The sequence below is a fragment of the Anguilla anguilla genome, chromosome 10 (assembly GCF_013347855.1).
Source record: "Anguilla anguilla isolate fAngAng1 chromosome 10, fAngAng1.pri, whole genome shotgun sequence".
Classification (NCBI taxonomy): domain Eukaryota; kingdom Metazoa; phylum Chordata; class Actinopteri; order Anguilliformes; family Anguillidae; genus Anguilla; species Anguilla anguilla.
Genome location: NC_049210.1, coordinates 26,979,209 through 26,992,432, shown reverse-complemented (window position 1 = coordinate 26,992,432; position 13,224 = coordinate 26,979,209).

The following is a 13,224-nucleotide window of genomic DNA, read 5'->3' as shown; positions in this document are numbered from 1 at the left end:
AATGTGGGGAATCAATTTACAAGATCTGCTGCAAGACAAAAAGGGGTAGGACCACACTAAAGTGGTACCATGTAGACCAATTAAAGAAATACAATAAAATGTAATGGCATGTATTATTATTTTAAAAAAAGGGGGGGGGGGGGGTTATAACTATTTTTGTTTCTCTTCTCTTTATTTCAGAAATCCAGCATAAATATGTGGGAGGTCCTCTTGACAATAATGCTACCGGTGATGGCGATGACACAAGAGTGCCCAGAGCAGCGCCCAGCACCTCTGTCTGGGATAATTGCGAGACCACACCAGGGCACCCTGATCAACAATGTCCAATGGGTCCATATTCCAGTCCTGGTGAACTTGACAGCATGGTCTCCAGATCTGGACGAGCACTGCAAGGGGGAGAGCGTGACCCAGATGTACAAGGACCTCATGACAACAGCATTCCTGAAATACCAAGACATGGTGGCTGCCAACCTCCAGAGCGACAGCCCAACCCCCACACCTACCAGACGAAAACTGCTCGGGTTCCTGGATGGTGTTCTAGGAGCTACGGGAACCGGATTAGGTATTTCAAATTGGATGGATACCCTACAAATGAAAAAGAATGAACTAAAACTGAAGGAGTTGATTGCCACTCAGGTCCTACAGCCTGGTCCATTGGGCCCTACCATTTTCCATATGTAAATACCACACGTCACATTTTGTCTACTAGGCCTGAGGATGAGTTAGGATTTGTAGAAGAAATCCCAGAATTTGATTGTGAACTACCCAAGTTGGACAACATGTTAACGACTCTAATGCAAAGAAAAGACAGTCATATCATAAAAATACAACAGGGGCTCCAGGGTAAGGATGGTACTCTCATCAGTCAAATGCATGATGGAGATGTAGACCTAGCCTACTCAAGTACATTGTGGGAATTGACATTTAAAGCCGCTGTATGCATCTGTTTAATACTGATTTTGATTCAAGGTGTTATGATTTGTTGTATGTGTTCTGTCCTAAACCGACAAAGACTTATATTTTCAAATGACATTGTAAGGCAGTCCCCTTGGCTCGGGTAGTACCCAGTCTCAAATATCTCACCCGCTGACTATTGTCATAGTTTATTATTTATCAGCATGGTACCCAGGTTGTGGTGGTGATAACATCCACAGGGAAAGCAGAGGCAATAGCAGGCAGCGCTCAGAGTAAGACCAGTGGAATGAGGTGTTGCTCCGCGTGATAGGAGAGCAACCTAAGGCAGGACAGCACCGCCACTGATGAAGACTATGTACATGTGATGCTTTATTGCAAATAAGCATCAAATGGGGGACTGTAAGAAATCTGTCTCTGATGCCAATATGTCTGCTGGCCACACATTCCCTTGATCTTATCATTATCACAATACAGTTGGTACAATGGTAGAATAGCGACCGCGAGTGAGAGATTGGGAACCATTCAAGTCAACAGACGTGCTAATTCAATCACAACAGGACAGCCAATACACTATGGCCTAATTGATAGGTGTTACAAAAACTGACTACATCTGGGCAGAAAATGAGAAACAATGGTGTATTGGAAAGAGTGAAGTAAAATGATGTAAGCATGTGGGAAAGACCAAGATTAAGCTCCACAACAGGAGGAGCTAACAAGATAGGATGAAAGGGAGTGTTCGGCCCCAGGGGAGTTCAGTGTGTCTTGTATGTCTTGTCTGCGTTTTGTGTGTGTCTTGCCTGTCTTGTCTGTGTTTTGAGTGTGTCTTGTCTGTGTTTTGCATGTGTCTTATGTGTCCTGTCTGTGTTTTGAGTGTGTCTTGTCTGTGTTTTGTGTGTGTCTTGTGTGTCTTGTCTGTGTTTTGAGTGTGTTATGATTGTCTTTGTGAGTGTCTTGTGGAATGCCTGGAGAGTGTTTGTATTGATATGCGCAGTTCAGCCGAGGTTCTTGCATGTTATCTTTGAATTACCAGCAATAAATCCAGTTGCATTAGACTCTGTGAAGTGTATATTTTTAAGAAGTATTCAACAGCATTAGACTCTGTGAAGTGTATATTTTTAAGAAGTATTCAACAGTGTGAGGAGAACATCCAGTGCTTCAAGCCCAGGCCGGGGCCTGTTTTCCCACATTGAATTGGCAACCAGCCAGGAGAGGCTCAGGGAAGCCGAACACCTGGACGGAACCGCTGACTCTTGGTTCAACAGTGGCCACAAAAGCAATAAGGTAAGCAGAGCCTTTCTATAAGTCTGCATGTACTAGTTGAATCTAAGAGCAGTGTGTATCCGCCCGGGCCGAGGCAAATATGAGACCTCTCCTCCAAAGAATCTAAAACTACGATAAAAGCTATGCCCATATGGAAAAGATAGAGATAAATTTTACTAAATTTTTATATGTTTTATCTGAAACGTGTAAGTAATATATATGCCAGTCAAACCAGATATAAGATCCTTAGTAAATTTGTGTAATATGAAACTTATATAATTTGGGAACTTATAAATACTATATATGACAGTAAATCCACACACAGGATCCTTAGTAGATATGTGTAATATCAAACTTAAGTAGTTGGGCAACCATTAGTGAAACCGAAATCTTGCAAGTATTGTATAAAAAATGTTACAAGACATATGTAAGATGTCATATATGAGACATACAAATAAAAAATAAAAACATAATCTTAAAATAAAATCACATGGAAAAGCACATAAGATGACCAAATAACGAGTTTTGGGTATTTTTAAACATTTTATGACACTTGCGATAACATTGGAATGTTAAAATTTTGCTAAGGTTAGCATTTTCTCAAAACCAGGTTTTTAGCTCACACTTTCTTCCCTCTCTAGTGAATTTTCCTAAAATTATTACATGGGGAATATTCGTTATTTATTTAAGATTTTATGAGCAATTATATGGAATAAAATAGGCAAAATAAATTTTTATTTGCACAGATTTTTTAAAGTTCTTTATATGTGTATGCAGCAAATAATCAAAACCCCCATGCAATGAATTCAATATTAAGCAAAATAAAAAGGAGATAAAAAATACCCACTCACTCCTTTCTTGCTGTAGAAAGATTTTAATTTTGCACAAAATTGGTATATGAGATTACACAAGTTGTATATTTACTTTCGAAAGTGGCAATACATTTTATTTTTACATTACCCAACTGACCCAAGTTCATTAAGACGTGACTTTAAGAATTGGTTTGCCCCTATACCTTGTAATGTCCAAAAGGACACAAGTGCATTGAAATACATAAATGTTGATGACATGCATTGCAAAATGTATCAAAGAAGAATAAATGTACAATTTGTAGTAAACTCTTCACTCTGATATGTGCCGTTTCATTATATTTACATTGTAATAGATTTGACAGAAGTGTTTCTCACCTTAAAGGAGTAACATGGTGGTTGAACGTGACACTTCCCAGTTGTCTTTAGGCAACAACAAAACAAATGTGCATAATTTTTTATTATTCAGTCATTTCAATGTACTTTAAAACGGATTTTTCTAAGCCTAAATTTCCCACTATAAAAGTTCACCCGAACCGTCTGGGCGTGGTAATGAGAACTGTCAGTTAGCTATGTTTGACAGACCGTGCCCCGTTACCATAGCTACCCCCATGATACGCGCTCTTTTTGGGAGACTGAATTTTCACAAGCTAGCTAGCTTAGTAATATATCAAGTATCGATAGATAGCTAAGGTAAGGACGTTGACTTATATCCAATTATAATTTTTGCTATCTAGCTAGCCAAGTTAAGATAAAAGCACAACTATAACATCCTCATAAAAGCAAACTAGCTAGCTAACGTTATCGATAACATTGCCTTATGAAAGCAAACTACCTAGCTAGCTAATGTTAGCTAGCTGGCTAAATGAATATAACCTGAAATAATCTAATAGTCCTTAAAAGGCACTCTAATTTAAGTGAACCTAACGTTAGTCAAATATTTGCATTGTCTTGCCTGTAAGCCAGCGGCGCAAACTATGGGTCTCGAGTTATCCATGGGTTTACGGGGCGTGGAAAGGGGAGTGGTTACTGTGTTCGTGATGCACCAAGTTGACAACTTTCTCAACCGGTTGAAAATAGGACGATACATTTAAAACGCATATTTCTCCAAAAATACAGAACGGACATATTTAATACTTTACTCATTGTGTGTCTTCATTGCCTCTTGTGCAAATAGCACATAAAACTGAGAAAGTGTGAAAATCACCATGGTACTCCTTTAATTCAATTAATTGAATGTACTGTAATTAGTTCAATTACAGTACATTCAATTACAGTAACAGTAATAGCAATCAGTTACTTCCCAACTCAGCAACCCTAATTGAATAAGTGACCATCTTCACATTTAGTTCACATTCATTCATTTACAGTAATATGTCTTCAGTAGTCGACATACAATCGAGCTGGACTGTGGACATTGAATACATGGTCTAACTACCTGAGTAGTGTTTATGGCTTTGTGAAAGCCTGTGGGAAAGTGGACAGTTGACATATAGCTTAGTGGAGTTCTGATAAGAGAACCTCTGGCTAACTTCTGTACTGTGCAATTACCATAGTTTCCTATGGTGTATAAACAGTGATCACCCATGTGAATAAAGTGGGAAACTCTAAAAATACTCACATCCTTCAAAAGCACAATAGAGTTCTTTCTTTGTTTTGTTTTGCTGTAGGTATGACCATGAACAACTTCTCCATTTACAGCAATTCTCTTCACCACAGTGTTTGTGGGAACCTCTCTTACTGTGTGGAGGGCAGCTTGATCACCAACAGATATTAATCTTACATTTGGCGGACCAAGGGCAGTCACCCCAGTGAACTTTGCAAACTTCTTGACATGATGCTTTTCGGTTCTCATTTCATTACAGAAATCTTTAACTTCTGCAGGTACATTTGTTAGGAATTGCTTTGCTAAACGGGGAAAAGCACGGGATAACACCATGCACATTTGCATATTTGTTGTGGTACAGCTTGACTACTTTTTATTTGTTTCAGGAGATATCCATTGAAATCTTCAAACATAAAGGCTGAGTGGGCCCACAAAGGACCTCAATGCACAACACTTTTGCTTAAATGCAGAAGTGAATGAACATTGAATGTCATGTGCTCTTCTCCATACAGCAACTGCACACCTCCAACAAAGTACACTAATGCTTCATGGACGTGATTTTATTTAATTCAGACCCCAACAGAATGCTTATGCCCTCTATCAGTAATGCCCAATGAGACTGATACTTCTGTGGAAGTATGCCTTTGAGAACTGGCAAGCTATAGTAAGAAAGCCAGTGTTGCCACTCATGGGCTTTGTGTTCAGTAAGAGATCTTGGAACTCGTGCAACAATACCTGGAGGTTTTATAGACAAGAGGTGTCTGTCCATGATTGCTGTTTGTGTGCAAATGTACCATGGCTCAGAACTAACTCTTAGAATCGATCCATAAAGTCGCCATCTGCCTGCACACACCAATCAACACACAGTGCATATAGTCAGGGACCATCCCATTGATTACATCAAACTTAGCTAAATCTACAATGGCAGATGGGCCCTTTATGCCTAATATAGACTTCCCTTCTCTTTCTGCAATTTCTCCTATTTATACTGTGGTTTTATGATTTCTGTCACTTGGTTTTTCATCTGAACATGGGTAAACCCTTGAGTTTCCTTTTCCTTTCCTCTTTGCACCCCAGGGTGAAGGCAGACTCCACAGCCATATTCACCATTAAATTGCTTAAAATTCTGTAGTAATGGCCTTGCTACTGCATCACACACACAGCACAACGGGTGCACATTCACGTGTCTCCATGACTGATCAATAGGATGCTGCCACTCAAAACCAGCTTGTGAAAGATTGGCACATTCCATTACATTACATTACATTTATTTGGCAGACGCTTTTATCCAAAGCGACGTACAAAAAGTGCATTTCATGGTCATAGACAACTGCTAAACACAGGTTCAGTAAGGTACAATACTTATTTTGTACAGCTATTTCTAGCCAAGAACACAGTTAGGTTCACACAGTGAACACTATTCAGACCTAACCTCTGCAAAGGGATGGGCTGGGATGGGAATTACCGGGACTGCCCTGTCCTGGTTCTCTTCCTATCTTGCAGATAGGACCTACCAGGTCACCTGGAAGGGGTCTGCCTCTGCCTCTCATCCACTTGTCACGGGAGTGCCGCAGGGATCTGTACTGGGTCCTCTGTTGTTCTCCTTATACACCAGATCTCTTGGTTCAGTCATTAATTCACATGGTTTTTCCTATCATTGTTATGCAGATGACACACAACTCTACTTTTCTTTCCCCCCCTCAGCCACACAGATCAATGATAAGATCTCTTCCTGCCTGGCTGACATCTCCACTTGGATGGCCAGCCACCATCTGAAGCTCAACCTCAACAAAACTGAGCTGCTCTTCTTCCCGTACAAGACCTCCTTGCTTCGTGAACTCTCAATCACGGTTGATGGCACCACAGTGACTGCCTCTCACTCTGCAAAGAGCCTGGGGGTGGTCCTGGATGACCAGCTGGACCTCAAGGAGCACATCAAGGCAACATCACGGTCCTGCAGATTCCTCCTATACAACATCAGGAGGATTCGACCATACCTGACGACGCACTCCACCCAGCTGCTCGTCCAGGCTACGGTGACCTCTCGCCTTGATTATTGCAACTCTCTCCTTGCAAACCTGCCAGCTTGTGCCATACAGCCACTACAGATGATTCAGAATGCCGCTGCCCGACTCATCTACAACCTCCCCAAATTCTCCCACGTCACTCCCCTGCTGCGATCACTTCACTGGCTACCGGTCGCTGCCAGGATCCGATTCAAAGCCCTGACCCTTGCCTACACTGCCGCCAACAGGACAGCCCCTATCTACTTGCAGGACATGACTCAATTCTATGTGCCTGCTCGACCACTCCGCTCTGCGGCAGCAGGGCGTCTTGCAACCCCTCCCACCCGCCCAAAGGGATCACAGAGCTTCTCCACCCTAGCTCCCCAGTGGTGGAACGAACTCCCCGTCCCTCTCCGAACCTCCCCCTCACTATCCATCTTCCGCCGTGGCCTGAAGACTCATCTCTTCAGACTATACCTAGAATAACCACCACCACGCTGTGTATATATATATATATTAAAAAAAAAAAAAAAAAAAAAACCCTTTTTCCTGTCACTTGTTACATGTTGCCCCATCCCTGCACTTCTTGGTAAATTGTATTTGTCCTAATACTCTAGCTTATTCTTCTGCCTAGTTTGGCTTTGCAGATGTTAGACCAGGATAGTGTTCTTTGTTCTCGGCTAGAAATAGCTTTACAAAATAAGTAATTGTACCTTACTGAACCCGTGTTCAGCAGTTGTCTACGATCATGAAAATGCACTTTTGTACGTCGCTTTGGATAAAAGCGTCTGCTAAATGAATGTAATGTAATGTAATGTAATGTAATGCAAAGCCAACTAGGCAGAAGAATAAGCTACAGTATTAGGACAAATACAAATTACCAAAAAGTGCTGGGATGGTTCAACATGTAACAAGTGTCATGAAAAAAAAAGGGGGGGGGGGGTTTAGAGTGAAATATACAGCGTGGTGGTGGTTAGTCTAGGTATAGTCTGAAGAGATGAGTCTTCAGGCCACGGCAGAAGATGGGTAGTGAGGGGGAGGTTTGGAGAGGGACGGGGAGTTCGTTACACCACTGGGGAGCTAGGGTGGAGAAGCTCTGTGATCCCTTTGGGCGGGTGGGAGGGGTTACAAGGCGCCCTGCTGCCGCAGAGCGGAGTGGTCGAGCAGGCACATAGAATCGAGTCATGTCCTGCAAGTCGATGGGGGCTGACTGTTGGCAGCAGTGTAGGCAAGGGTCAGGGCTTTGAACCGGATCCTGGCAGCGACCGTGACATGGGAGAATTTGGGAAGGTTGTAGATGAGTCGGGCAGCGGCATTCTGAATCATCTGTAGTGGCTGTATGGCACAAGCTGGCAGGCTTGCAAGGAGAGAGTTGCAGTAATCAAGGCGAGAGGTCACCGTAGCCCGGACGAGCAGCTGGGTGGAGTGTGTCGTCAGGTATGGTCGAATCCTTCTGATGTTGTACAGAAGGAATCTGCAGGACCGTGATGTTGCCTTGATGTGCTCCTTGATGTCCAGTTGGTCATCCAGGACCACCCCCAAGCTCTTAGCAGAGTGAGAGGCAGTCACTGTGGTGCCATCAACCGTGATTGAGAGCTCACAAAGTAAGGAGGTCTTGCACGGGAAGAAGAGCAGCTCAGTTTTGTTGAGGTTGAGCTTCAGATGGTGGCTGGCCATCCAGGTGGAGATGTCAGCCAGGCAGGAAGATATCTTATCATTGACCTGTGTGGCCGAGGGGGGGAAAGAAAAGAAGAGTTGTGTGTCATCTGCATAACAATGATAGGAGAAGCCATGTGAATTAATAATTGAACCAAGAGATCTGGTGTATAAGGAGAACAGCAGAGGACCCAGTACAGATCCCTGCGGCACTCCCGTAACAAGGGAATGAGAAGCAGAGGCAGACCCCTTCCAGGTGACCTGGTAGGACCTATCTGCAAGATATGAAGTGAACCAAGACAGGGCAGTCCCAGCGATGCCCATCCCAGCCAAGGTGGAGAGGAGTATTTTATGGTTGACCGTGTCGAAAGCTGCAGACAGGTCAAGAAGGATCACGACAGAGGAGTGGCAAGTGCCTCCGTCACAGCTAGGAGCGCAGTCTCTGTTGAGTGCCCGGATCGGAAGCCAGACTGGTGAGGGTCTTGTCAGGATGCGTGGGGGGTTTGGACCCAAACGCAGAGGGGGAAAAATACAAAACTCCAAATGATGAGAAGGGAACAAAAAGCCTCGCAGGGCAACTTTCAACAAACGGAGGAAAACTTTAAAACAACACAGGAACAAAGAAAATCCAGAAAGCCCAAAACACAAGGAAACACGGACAGGAACACAGAACCATGACAGTACCCCCCCCCCCCCCCCCCCCCCCAAGGGACGGCTCCTGACGTCCCAGGAGGTCAACCCGGGGAGGGAGTGAACAGGGGGTGGGAGCTGGAGACAGGACTCGGGACTGGACTCTGACAGGAACAGGAACAGGGCTCAGGACTGGACTCAGGCAGGAACAGGGACAGGACTCAGGAACAGGACTGGACTCAGGTACTGGACTGGGCAGGACTCAGACAGGGACTGGAACTGGACTCAGGACTGGAACGGGGAACAGGACTGGACTCAGACAGGAACAGGGACAGAACACAGGAACAGGACTCAGGACCGGACTCTGACGGGGGAAACAGGACTCAGGACCGGACTCTGACGGGGGAACAGGACTCAGGACTGGACTCGACAGGGACAGGGCTCAGGACTGGACTCAGGACTGGAACAGGAACAGGAACAGGACTCGGGACTGGAACAGGAACAGGAACAGGACTCGGGACTGGAACAGGACTGGACTGGACTCAGGACTGGGGCGGGACACAGGAACTGGACGGGACTGGAGCGAGGCAGACACACCGGACTGGACTGGGACGTGACTAGACAGGAAAACCGGACTGGAACGGGACGTGACTAGACAGAAACACCGGACTGGAACGGGACGTGACTAGACAGAAACACCGGACTGGAACGAGACGTGACTAGACAGAAACACCGGACTGGAACATGACTAGACGAGACAGTACACTGGACTGGGCGTAGACAGGAAGGGACGGGACTCAACAAGACAGGAACGGACAACACCACGACCCTACATGAAACAGATACACACCCAACACAGGGCACAAGACAGACACAGAGCGGACTCGACACTACATGGAACTGGAACTCGACTGACAAAGAAACGGACTGACGCAGGCACGGGAACACAGGGAGACCTACAAGGACAAACAAAGGGACAAGCAGGTGGGGAGGCACACGGCCAGACCGACAGACACACTAAGGGACAGACAGACAGGGAAGGAAAGGGGTGATCTCAATGACTGACACATGGACTGACAAATAGGCAGACAGGACAAGAAACACGCTGACTGACACACAGACAGACAGGCAGACAGGTGGGAGAACAAATTGGCCGTCGAGCCGACGGCCTGGGGGGCAGACAGATAGGCCAACATACTGGCTGACAGACAGGTGGGCAAACAGGCGGACAGGCAAGCGGGCAGACAAATAGACAAGGGGGCCGGAGAACACACAGACACACGGTTGGGAACACTGGGTGGCACGAGAACACTAGGTGGAGCACGGACCTTAGGGGGCGCGACAACACTGGGGGGAGCGACCACACTAGGGGGAGGACGGACACTAGAGGGAGCAACAACACCGGGGGAAGGACGGACACCGGGGGGAGTGATAACGCCAGGGGGAGGACGGACACCAGGGGAAGTGACAACACCAAAGGGAGGACGGACCCTGGGGGGAGCGACCACACCGGGGGGAGCGACAACACCGGGGGAAGGACGGACACCGGGGGGAGCGACAACACCAAAGGGAGAATGGACACTGGGGGGAGCAACAACCCCCAGGGGAAGGACAGCCACTAGGGGGAGCGACGACACCAGGGGAAGGACGGACACCGGGGGGAGCGACTACACCAAAGGGAGAACAGACACTAGGGGGAGCGAGAACACTGGGGGGAGCGAGAACACCGGTGGGGAGTACGGACTCTAGGGGGCGCAGGAACACCAAGGGGCACAGGAACACTTGGCCCGGCAGGGACACTTGGCCCGGCAGGGACACTGAGCAGGGCAGGAGCACTGGGCGGCTCCGGAGGCCTCTCCGGGACGACAGGCAGAGCAGGTGGCGAAGACCAGAAGCAGGAGGCTTCTCCTGGGCGCGGGGCGAAGCAGGAGGCTTCTCCTGGGCGCGGGGCGAAGCAGGAGGCTTCTCCTGGGCGCGGGGCGAAGCAGGAGGCTTCTCCTGGGCGCGAGGCGAAGCAGGAGGCTTCTCCTGGGCGCGGGACGAAGCAGGCGGCGACGGCCCCTGCGGGATGGCGGGCCGAGCAGGCAGCTCCTGCAGAGCAGCGGACCGAGCGGGCGGAGGCCCCTCCGGGACTTGGGGCGGAGCGGGTGGAGGCCCCTCCGGGACTTGGGGCGGAGCCCCCTGCCGTCTGGGCTGGGCAGGGGACAGGAACACGGACCCCAGCCATAGGGAACCCGGCTGGGCAGCCGGACGGGACTGGCGGGACCCCCGCGGGCCGGGCCCTGGAAAAATAACCAGCCGAGACCCTTCGAAAGACGCAGGGCCGGGATCCGCTGGCTGGGCAGCTGGAGGTCTGGCCGACTGGGAGGCAGCCCGACCACGGCGCCTCTGTGATCGCCCGCCCCGGGCGCTGGGAGGCTCAAGGGCGAAAACTAGGTCGAGCTCCCAGTCGCTGGGTGGCGAGTGCTCCGGGTCACTCCACCACCCCGGTGGCATGATTAAAAAAAAACGAAACTCCAAAAAGGAAGAAAAAAAGAACTCTACTGGGTCCAGCACTGGCTGGATCCTTCTGTTAGGATGCGTGGGGGGTTTGGACCCAAACGCAGAGGGGGAAAAATACAAAACTCCAAATGATGAGAACAAAAGATTTTACTAAAACAAGGAAACAAAAGGGAACAAAAAGCCTCGCAGGGCAACTTTCAACAAACGGAGGAAAACTTTAAAACAACACAGGAACAAAGAAAATCCAGAAAGTCCAAAACACAAGGAAACCAGAACATGGGCAGGAACACATGGAGCAGGTACAAGAGTAGAGGCTTACGCACAACACAACCAGACATAACCAAGGATCCAGCACCTGAGTTAAGGAAGAGGGAAACTTAAATAGAACAGACACTGACGTGACACAGGAGGGCACCATGAACAATCAGGCCACAGAGAGGGAAGGGAAAACGAGACAACCAGCAAACACTAATTGGATAATTGAAAATAATAATACAATTAAACAGGACACAAAAACCGAAGTTCCGCCATCAGGCGGCCCAACAAGGAAACACGGACAGGAACACAGAACCATGACAGGTCTAGCAGGTTGTTCTGATGGAGAAAAGAGGTTAGTTGTTTAAGAACTGCTCGTTCAAGGGTTTTGGACAGAAAGGGTAGAAGCAATACGGGTCGATAATTATTACATCGGAGGGGTCTGAGGTGGGTTTTTTGAGAAGTGGGGTAACACAAGCCATCTTAAAATCAGAGGGAACATGACCAGAGGAAAGAGAGGAATTAACAATGGATGACAGATAGGGAAGGAACTCGCTGGAAATGGATTGGAGAACTGTAGATGGGATGGGGTCAAGTGGACAGGTGGTTGCACGATGAGAGGTGATGAGCTGTAGTACATCGGAATCCTCCAGCATCTCAAAGGAGGTCAGTGTGGCTGTGGGTTTGCCCTGGGGGTTTGGGGGGCTCACTGGATGGGCGAAGGAGTTCCGGATTGTAGCCACCGTTCCTTCAAAGGTGGCCAGAAAGTCATCTGCGGAGAGGGAAGAGGGAGGTGGGGGTGGAGGAGGAATGAGGAGGGAAGAGAAGGTGGAGAATAGTTTGCGTGGATTAGAGACACATGCACTGATCTTAGATTGGAAAAATGAGGCTTCAGCTGACGTGAGGGCAGATGTGAAAGTCGCCAGCAGGGTATGATATGCGGTCAGGTCATCAGAGGATCGGGATTTCCTCCACTTCCTCTCTGCAGCCCGCAGTGATGTTCTGCTGGAGCGTAGTGACTCAGTCAGCCATGGGCAGGGTGGTGAGGAGCGTGCTGGTTTGGAGACAAGAGGACAAAATGGTTTGAAGTAGCAGGTCATGTCTGGGTTTTTGGATCCAAACCACAAAGAACATAAAAGTACATGCATATCTGTACTCTCAGGGGGTATCTCATTAACACAAAACAGTATTGGCCAAATACTGAATTTAGAGGACTGAAAGACTGGTACACCATCACAATTAAATGTAAGGGACAGGAAATCCTCTTCACTGTTTGATTTCAAGGTCTGATAAAAGGTGCCATCACGTATATCATTTATTACATGCCTACTACTGTCATCAGCACGAAAACAGAGATCATGCATACCCTGATTCTCAAGAATATCTTTCAGTTGATCTTTTAATGGAATACTGATAAAGAAATGTCCTTCCTGTAAACTGGCTTTTACTGTTATGGATGAGGAACATGACACACATGTAAGTGTTTCTTCTTGTGATTGTGAAGTGCCAAGGTACATACTCTGCAGTAATGATGGTGTTCAGATTGATCTACAGTACCAGCTAATGGCATCTCCAAAAAATACTT